The sequence below is a fragment of the Penaeus chinensis genome, chromosome 16 (genome assembly GCF_019202785.1).
Source record: "Penaeus chinensis breed Huanghai No. 1 chromosome 16, ASM1920278v2, whole genome shotgun sequence".
Lineage (NCBI taxonomy): Eukaryota > Metazoa > Arthropoda > Malacostraca > Decapoda > Penaeidae > Penaeus > Penaeus chinensis.
Genome location: NC_061834.1, coordinates 7,606,381 through 7,616,380, shown reverse-complemented (window position 1 = coordinate 7,616,380; position 10,000 = coordinate 7,606,381). Strand labels below are relative to the sequence as shown.

The following is a 10,000-nucleotide window of genomic DNA, read 5'->3' as shown; positions in this document are numbered from 1 at the left end:
TTTTTATGATACTATTATTTTCATTTTTAAAATCAATGAGTTCAGGTGTGTGGCAAATGAACACTACGCAGTGTAAAACTGCTTTCAAAAGGCTTGGAAAAGAGGACGAGAAGAGCCTTTATAGTTTGGCTCTAAGGCGAAAAGCGAAACCACAGACGCCACCTTTAATCCATGGTAAATCTAAAATGCGCAGAAAAATGTGAAGGTGTACATAGCATTTCCAGATCGAGAAAAGGCTATGATCGTGTGTCCAAGGTGGTGTACTACAGCTTACGGAAGAAGGTAGCATATAAGTATGTAGCTCTGAAGATAACAAAAGTCTTGAAAGTCTGAACAGTGAGATAGAAGAGTTTGAAATCCTTGAAGGACTGCACTGGTGTCACTTCTACTCAAGAGTGACATGAATGTATTGGCATTCCATATTCCAGATGCGCTTGACTGCAGCATTGTGTCGCGTCTACTGCAGTTAGCCACATATCCATAGGTGTGATAGCCAGTGATCCAGAGACAGCTGTGGGGGATTTATAAAGTGTTCAATATGAAAACACTCTGTGCTCACCAGGGCTCGAACCTGGGACCTTCTGTGTGTTAGACAGATGTGATAACCACTACACCATGAGCACTTCATTTCTCTCCTTTCCCAATATGCTTTTACTCATGACATTGAAATACCATGCATTAAACAGTACCTTATCAACCTCCGCCTCTGCCTAGTTACAATCTTGCCAAATCCTTTATTTTACCTTATGTACAATTTATATTATAGAGGTACATAGTATATACATGTATATATGTATGTGTGTGTGTTAATGGGCGTTTATCTATCTACATAGTATATAACAGAGTGTTACACGTCACCCCAGATCCTCTAGAAAGCTGCGTACTGGTGGAAAGGGGGCATTGCGTTCCTCAGTGATTCTTCGTCCGCTCCATGTTCGGAATGTATATAAAGTATATAAAAGAGACACCCCTACACTGACCATTGCTTGTCGTATTTTGTTCGAATGACTTTATAAACAGAATGATGCTGACATTGCTACGAGGACAGTGTTGCAGAATTGTGAATCAACGAGTTTACAGTTGCGTACCAGGTTAATTCTTAATTATACACTTACTTCCAGCCGTACTTATGATTACCTGCAAAGTATTTTTTTTTTTTTTTCACTTACACCACATTATTTTCCATCTGATTGTAACCACTGCAGTTTATTGCTATGTTGATTTCGAATGATTACTGAAAACGAAGTTATTTTGACAAATGTATATCAACTACATGATGAGATTATTAAGGCAAAAGTGGAAATTAGTAAAATCATATTAGGGAAATTGATAATTTCTAAAAGGAAATGTTTATTTCATTCATAAGCACATATATTCTTCTTTATTTAGAGATTTTTGAATATCATATGGTTATCATAAACATATAAACATTACGTGACAATTATATAATTGCTAGTAATATCAGTCATTTTGTTTCGACGCAAACAAGCATTTTTCTCCCAACTTCCTATATCATACTATACTAGACAAAGTAATGGTACTGAGGACCTCCGAAGTTATATGAGACTTAATACAAGAAATAGGGAAGACACTGTTAAGATGCAAACAAACATTTTCCTCCCAATTTCCTGTACCGTACTGTAATAGACTAAGTAATGGTAATGAAGACCTCCAAAGTTATATGAGACTTAGTACAGGAAACAGGGAGAGTAACTAGAAAGCCAGTTTTGCACAGTTACACAACAAAGAACAGTAAGACTTGAAATACGAAACTTAAACCGATGAGGAGAATGTTAAACACAAGCGACCAGAAATAACTTTAAATTGAGAAATAACAAAAACAATAATCACTTAGGTATGGCGGCATGTGACAGGTAAAGAGAAGAGCATAAATGTAAGAATCTGTGAAATATGTAATTAGACAGGTATTGTAAATGGAGCAAAAGGCGGTAGGGCAAAGGGAGGAATATCCCATAGACAAGGGTATGAGAGTGTTTCCTTGGAATGGGATGCATTATCACTTGCGGGAACCTCCAAGGTATTGAAGGGAATTTACGGAGAGGAAATGGAAGTAGGAGGAAGATGACGGCGAGGAAGGGCGAGGCCAAAGGAGAGGAAAACGCAGAAACGTGCTTCAAGGGTACGTTCATATACACACACACACACACACACACACACATATATATATATATATATATATATATATATATATATATGTGTGTGTGTGTGTGTGTGTGTGTGTGTGTGTGTGTATGTGTGTGTGTGTGTGTATGTATGTATATATATATATATATATATATATATATATGCATTATATATACATGTATATACATTATATATATATATATATATATATATGTGTGTGTGTGTGTGTGTGTGTGTGTGTGTGTGTGTGTGTGTGTGTGTGTTTATTTATTTATGTATGTATGTATGTATGTATGTATATATATAATGTATATGTATACATACATTATATATATGTATATATACGTATACATATTTATGTATACATTTATGTGTATATATAATGTATATATATGTCTATAATATGCATACATTATATATATATATATTATATATTTACACACACACACACACGTGCGCGCGCTCATACCAATACAAATATACATGCACTATGTATGCATTAGTGCATACGTAAAAAAAAATATCTATCACATACAACATAAATATCCTTCCTATTAGAACGCTTCGACCAAAGGAGGTCACTGAATCTACAGGCTGACAACACGCCGCGACTATTGGCACGTTGTCAAGTCTTCCTAGGTGAAACAACTAGGGTTCAGGGACAGAGAAACCTGCATGTACAGATTATTCAGTTTGTGTCGAGGCCACTAATGCAGGGGCGATGTTTACGTTCGCTTTTCTCGCCGGACAGAACCTTTCCATGAAAACATTCTGTGCTCACCAGGGCTCGAACCTGGGACCTTCTGTGTGTTAGACAGATGTGATAACCACTACACCATGAGCACATGCTTATTTTATTTCATTTCCCGTCATTTAAGGAATCACAGCCATGGAGTACGTCAATAACTTTGTCTTTACTGAATATGAATATAATACCAAATCCTTTGTGAAGCCTTAAAACATACAATAAAGTTAATGTTTTAGATATGTGTATGTATGAATAATTATATGGACGTACATGTATGTACGAGCGGATGTGTTATTGTTTTTATTTTATTTTATTTTTTTTATTTTTTTGTTTACTTATCAATTTATTTAAGATAGATGGAAAGTACTTTAAGATCTAGCTATCATCACTAACAGGAATCTGCTACGAGTACAGTAGGTAATAACGGACATTTAGGTATGATCCTCGGAGATGCTCAGAGTTCGGATGCACAATTCAGTCAATATGAAAACTTTCTGTGCTCACCAGGGCTCGAACCTGGGACCTTCTGTGTGTTAGACAGATGTGATAACCACTACACCATGAGCACATGTTCAATCCTTATTTCCCGACATTTCTATATCGCAAAGATGAATAACCATAGAATCACAGTGAAAGATAACTTTACATCTGTTTCGTTAATAGAATTGCTTCACCCTTTATATTGGACCAGACATATTCAGAGATATTCAGTCATTGCTTGCAGGATGTTTTTACGGACTGTGTATTATATATATATATATTGATAGATAGATAAATAGATATAGATATATATATAGAGAGAGATAAATATATAAATAAATACACACACACAAACACACACACACACACACGCACACACACACACACACACACACACACACACACACACACACATGCACTCGCGCACTCACACACACACATATAATAAATATATTTAATACATGCAGTATGTAAATTCATACTGTCAGTGTACGTGTGTGAGCGCACTCATACGTGTACTTACATTATGTTATGTATGCATGTCATCATCAACGACAGATAGTTCAGAATTGAGCAGCTGTGACAGCAATTCAGTTGCTGATGTTCCAGCAGCTTTCGCCAAGTGGCTAAATCCTTCACGCTGTTCCGTGTGTTCATTTGAGAACGTGATCACTGATTGACTAGGAAGAGGTGCTGAAGTAGGTTCCCGTTGCTTTCTTCAGTCACAGTGTCTATACTAGGCGGGTGACCCTGACCACTGACCATGACGTGGTTCTTCTGCTCAGCATCGCGTAGTTCAACTAGTGTGTGTACTCACGTTCCGTTATCGGGTTACTTGTGGGCAATGTGCATATATGAAAATATACATGTGTACATATATGCATATATCTACATATGCACACACACACACACACACACACACACACACACACACACACACACACACACACACACACACATATATATATATATATATATATATATATGTGTGTGTGTGTGTACACACATATATATATATATATATATATATGTGTGTGTGTGTGTGTGTGTGTGTGTGTGTGTGTGTGTGTGTGTGTGTGTGTGAATGTTTTTTTTTATATATATAAATATATATATATGTATTTATGTGTATATATATATGTGTGTGTGTGTGTGTGTGTGTGTGTGTGTATACAGATATATGTATGTATATGTATATATATATATGTACACACACAGATCTCATAAGATATGAAAGTAGGAAGCTACGATTTTATGTCCGTACGTTTGGTCCTGAATGAGAGATAACTTAAAAGAGACAGAGAATGGTAATTTATCTGTAACACATGTATGTTTCAAATTATTTTAATTAATAGTTTGTAATTCACACACATATATATATACAAATTTATACATACATACATAAAAACACACACATAAAGGTGACTAGTTTTTTTTTTCATTTTCAAACTAATTATGTTACCCCGGAAACAAACAAAAACTTAAGCACTTGAGAGCTGTACCAATTATTTGACACACTAAAAATGCTTCTTATGATCTATTACTTATTAGCAATAGAGCAGTTCACGTCACAGAGACTTGTTGAAAGTAAGCCGGAATCTATGACAGCTCCGTTAAATGTCTTTTGATGAGTCAGCTGTATATTCCGGGTGTAAGAACAGGTATTGCCAAGCAGTATTGCCATTCTAGCGCTTTTCCCGTTAGATCTAGCGTTTTTGATTTATGATCTAGTGGGATTTTGAATGTTTACCCTGTTTTTTAGCGAGTTTTAAGACCTTTTAGCGGGAAACCGAGGAGCTTTTATTCTCATATCTAGCGTTTTTTTTATATCCAGTCTAGCGGTTTTGTTAAAAATAAATGAAAACATCACCATCATAATGATATTAGTGGCAGCAGTAGTGGTAGCATAGTAATAAAATGAATATAAATACTAACATGTAAATATGATAATGATTAAAATTTCCTGGTTCTTACAGAAGAGGTTGTGTTACTGTGGATACACTGTTGACCTTATGCTGGGATGGGATTTGGTAATTAAACAAGGTTCTCTATCAAATAATTCTAAAAAAAGAAAAAAGAAAAATGTCTTTAAAGGCTGTCTGTTGACCTAGCAAGGGCTGAACTTTGTAAAGTCCATAAGGTCTCCGTGTAACACAAGAAAAATTAGTGGATATAATGTCTTACAATGTAAGTAAAATATGACGAGAAAAGAACATTTTAAGATTTTACTATTTTGGTCTTGAATAGTGTAGTGCCATTTCAAAAGTGTTCGTTCTTGACGAGTTTGTTTTAGGATACAGGTCTTTAATGTAGCATGACTGACGGAATATTCAATTCCACATTTTGGTTCTCTCTCTTACTTTCCTGCTCTCACTCTCCCCACCTTTCCCTGTAAAATTACTGGCATAGTCAGTAGATCTTATGTTACCGAGATGTTTGATTTCTGTAAACTATAAACTCTTTCCCAATTTACACTTTCGGCTTGAATTGCTGACAGTTTCTTTTGAATCAGTAATTTGATTAAAAGTACCATTGCTCCCACCAGGGCTCGAACCTGGGACCTTCTGCGTGTAAAGCAGACGTGATAACCACTACACTATGAGAGCTGATAGGAGGAAGGAGACAGTATTTCATTACATAATTTCAGTTTCAACATGCATGTGTGTATCACATACACGTCATAGAAGTTTATCTTTAAGTCAGTTTAGTTCAGTGAGATTAGTCTCAGCGTACTCCACCGTCATTCTCTTAACTCTGTAATAATATGTAACAAAATATTTATTTTCTCTCGTTTTCGCGACTGCACACCTCTTTTGCTTCATACATAAATGATGGAAGTAAGTCCATTCTGTATTTGCACTGACATCAAGGACTCACTGTATTCTACAAATCTCTTAATCTTGCGGTGATTTTTCTTCAGGTCTTGATTCCATCACCACCAATAAAGTCTAAGATTTTCATAGTACACAAATGCCATAAAATAAATATATGATATTCGATATATTTTCCAAACAACTGATTCAAACTTTATTAGTTTAGTTTTAAGGCCTTCTTCCAACCACGCGTTTTCCGTTGACAGGAATTTTAGGACCTGAATCTCCTGTCCGAAAGAAGGGAAATTTAATGAGAACAGTTATGGAAATAACACAGGCCTCATTCAAACAGCTAGAGTTCGTTGATAAAGCATTATTTACCGATATGTTCTGAGACGCCATCTGGAGGTCCCAAGGCTGCACGAGAGGACACCTGCTCTTAAACGATGATGGATTTATTATAGGGCTGGTTTTCCACGGTCTTCCCGTTTTTTATATTACTAAAATGTCTTGTATGTTTTCTACTGTCGCTGAAATACCGTCTGTTTAGTAGAATATTGATAATCATATACTTTTGTCTATTAAGAGTGATCAACTTAGAGTATTTCCCTGCCTCGTATTTTTTCCATATCGTATGTCTAAACCCGTACCATACAAGTTCGGAGTTAGTATGAAACGCATCACCGACCATTTACTACAGTGTTAGATCAGTATTCATTAGGTCTGGTGTAGTTTCAAGGCAAATCAAAACTCTGCTGTAATGGTATATGCGTGTGTTTTATTGTTACTATTATTATTATTAATGGCAAAGGATGTATACAAAACTCGGAAGACACGAGGAAAAAGTTTGCCGTCAAGACCGTGTGATTAAGTTTTGGAAATGCAACGGGTAGCTTCAAGGTTGCTGTACAGTTGTCTGTACTAGCGAGATGTGCAGTAACCAAATCATTTCTGTCAAAATGCCAAAGGTAATAACATAAGATATTTTATGCTGATTCCCTAATTTCTTACTTATACAATATAACCTGGAAAAGGATAAAGTGTAAAGAATGTGTACCGGAACTAGCCATTTCGTATCATCCTTTTTTCTCTCTTTATTAAGGTAATGCAAGAGTTGGCAAGCTTTTTTTTTTTTTTTTTTTTTTTTTTATCTCTCTTTCTTTATATTCTACGATACAAAAAGTTGCTGTGAGTTTCTTATTTTCCCCACTTTTTTTTATATAAATGAAACCATAAAAAGATTCACTGGCTTCCTGATGCATCTCCGGAAAAGAAGTAGTTTCTGCTCAAACCTTTAGCAAAGAAAACGGTAGTAAATAAGGTCACCGAAAAACAGCAGGATTGAAGCAACCATTTGTCCGAAGTTGATACCTGCTATAAGACCCGGAGTAAGTAATTTTCCTACGACAGTTTTATCAGTATGAGTATCTCATGGGCATTATTGTGGGTTAATCTTTACGGTATGGACTTGCTAAAGTAGGAGTAATTGAAGATTATATTCCTATAGACATAAAGTTGCAGTCTTCAATACAATGTATAACCGAGGTGAAAACGTTTGTTGGGAGAGGCAGAGCTCCTCATCAGCCCTTCCCATCGGCAGTTTAGATTGTTGCATAAATTGTATGACAGGGAGTTGGGGTCTTTAGTATCTGGGGAGTGCGTCCGTATTGTAAAGAGTTGTTTTACTGTGTTCTATATTATATGTAATGGTCATTTACATTGTTTTCTCCTCAGGTTCTGACGGAATGTTGCTTTCACGCGACGGGTTGCCAACAGTTTCGTCAACCCCATTTTTTGGCTGCAGATTTCTGTAGAGTGCTGCATGCATGATATATCGTAAGTGTAACAACTTATTTGTTTTGTTTTTCATTCGATGTTTCTTGCGGATTAAATGTCATATTCCTTTGTTCTCTTCCAGTCTTAAGTTTCAGCATTTGAGTTGTAATGAAATGGAATCAATGGGTAGTGTAGAGACAGGTGCTTAAATAAAAAATGATTCCGTATTACCTGACTTTGATGGAAGTGCATTTAGAAAGGCACATCAGCATATGCCATTGTATAGGCGTCTTTGGTGAGAAATGTGTGGAAATGAGTACAGAGGAAGAGAAACCCCTCTTTGCTGACGTTATTATTAATTGATTCTTAATGTAAATTGAACTCTAAGACTTGAAGTAAAATTAACTTGCTCGTAGTATGTTCATCGTGTTTGTTTTCTGGTAAATCGTGTCGTACAACTTGAGTCTCGGGCTGATTTTTTTTCTATATATCTTCGAGCTTTAGAAATTGGGTTTAAAAGCTAATGCTACTGTTTTTTTCCTCGTGAATTGCAATATGCCTAGGTCAAACTTGGGGAATTTATTATGGAGTACGGATAGCTTGTCTTTGGTTAAATCTTATACATCGTACCTATACATGTATCTGACAAAATAGGTGTAGATGCAAATGTGTGTAAAGTATATCTACGTACTCAGCGTTATATAATTGCACCAGATTTATAATGTGCGTAGAGATGAATCGGTGTATAATAGTATACCCCAATAAATATCCTCCGTTTTCTGTAACGTGAAATGTCCCAGATATGGTGAGGTAGGGACATAATCTTTCAGAAACAATATATATATATATATAAAAGTCGTCCGTGTACTTTTGACGATATATATATATATATATAAATATGAATAAAATATATATGTATATATAAAAAAAAAATATGTGTGTGTGTGTGTGTGTGTGTGTGTGTGTGTGTGTGTGTGTGTGTGTGTGTGTGTGTGTGTGTGTGTGTGTGTGTGTATGAAAAAACAATAATTTAAGAAGAAAGTGTATATATATGTATATATATTGTATATTATGTATATGTATACAGTCGATTTTCAAATTTGTGCGCATATCTCGATTATGTTTAGACATTCGTTTGAACAACGTTAAATGAGCATTAGCCTGTTTGATCTTTTAATCGCTAATAGTTTTAGTGTAATACGAAACTTGTGCTCACCAGGGCTCGAACCTGGGACCTTCTGTGTGTTAGACAGATAACTACACCATGAGCACATTATGTTTTTTAACACACACACACACACACACACACACACACACACACACACACACACACACACACACACACACACACACACACACACACACACACACACACACACGGCTATACATTTATATATATATATATATATATATATATATATGAATATATATATATCATGTTCCGACTTTCCACTGAATGCCCTTGCGAAGAAGAACTATTTGCCGAACGAATATCGCCGATAAAGTGGATCTGTAAAGTGAATCATAAGCAACAGTGTACTGTAGTTTCCTTTTACTTGAAAAGAACAAATTGTACGACATGATATTGAAGACTAAGGTTACCTTCCTTGCTTTAAAACGGTGTAGTGCAATCTGTAATATGCTGTAGCTACTAAATATTTCATAGAAAGAAATACAGTAAGACGCAGTGTAACACCCATTTCCTCAAGAAACCCACTCAGGAAAATCAAGCAAGCTACATGACTTACGGTGAAAAAAGTCGACAGTTATAAACTCGTAACCGGTAAAAGGAAGATAATTTGTCGCACAGGATGCTGTTGAGAACATCCATTCACAACGGCCATTCCAGATATCCAGGAATATCCGGTTCGGAGACGTAGATACCCGGCATGCGGAAAGATTTGCACAGGGATGAATATCGCGGAAGGCACGCCTGTGGTGGGCTTAGATGATCTGAAAAAGAATTAAAAAAAAACGCAGCCCTTTAGAGATAGTAGGCATAGTGGATTTGAATAGGGATGAATGTCTTTCACCCTTC

The 10,000-nt window shown here is 35.9% G+C and overlaps 4 non-coding genes across 4 annotated transcripts; all 4 read right to left on the bottom strand.

Moving 5' to 3' along the window:
- Positions 1-550: 550 nt before the first annotated feature.
- Trnav-aac lies at positions 551-623 on the bottom strand. Its single transcript has one exon. It is a non-coding gene; the product is annotated as a tRNA-Val (tRNA).
- A 2,294-nt stretch (positions 624-2,917) lies between these two features.
- Positions 2,918-2,990, bottom strand: Trnav-aac. The gene has a single exon. It is a non-coding gene; the product is annotated as a tRNA-Val (tRNA).
- A 398-nt stretch (positions 2,991-3,388) lies between these two features.
- Positions 3,389-3,461, bottom strand: Trnav-aac. Its single transcript has one exon. It is a non-coding gene; the product is annotated as a tRNA-Val (tRNA).
- A 2,445-nt stretch (positions 3,462-5,906) lies between these two features.
- On the bottom strand, positions 5,907-5,979 carry Trnav-uac. The gene has a single exon. It is a non-coding gene; the product is annotated as a tRNA-Val (tRNA).
- Positions 5,980-10,000: the final 4,021 nt, after the last annotated feature.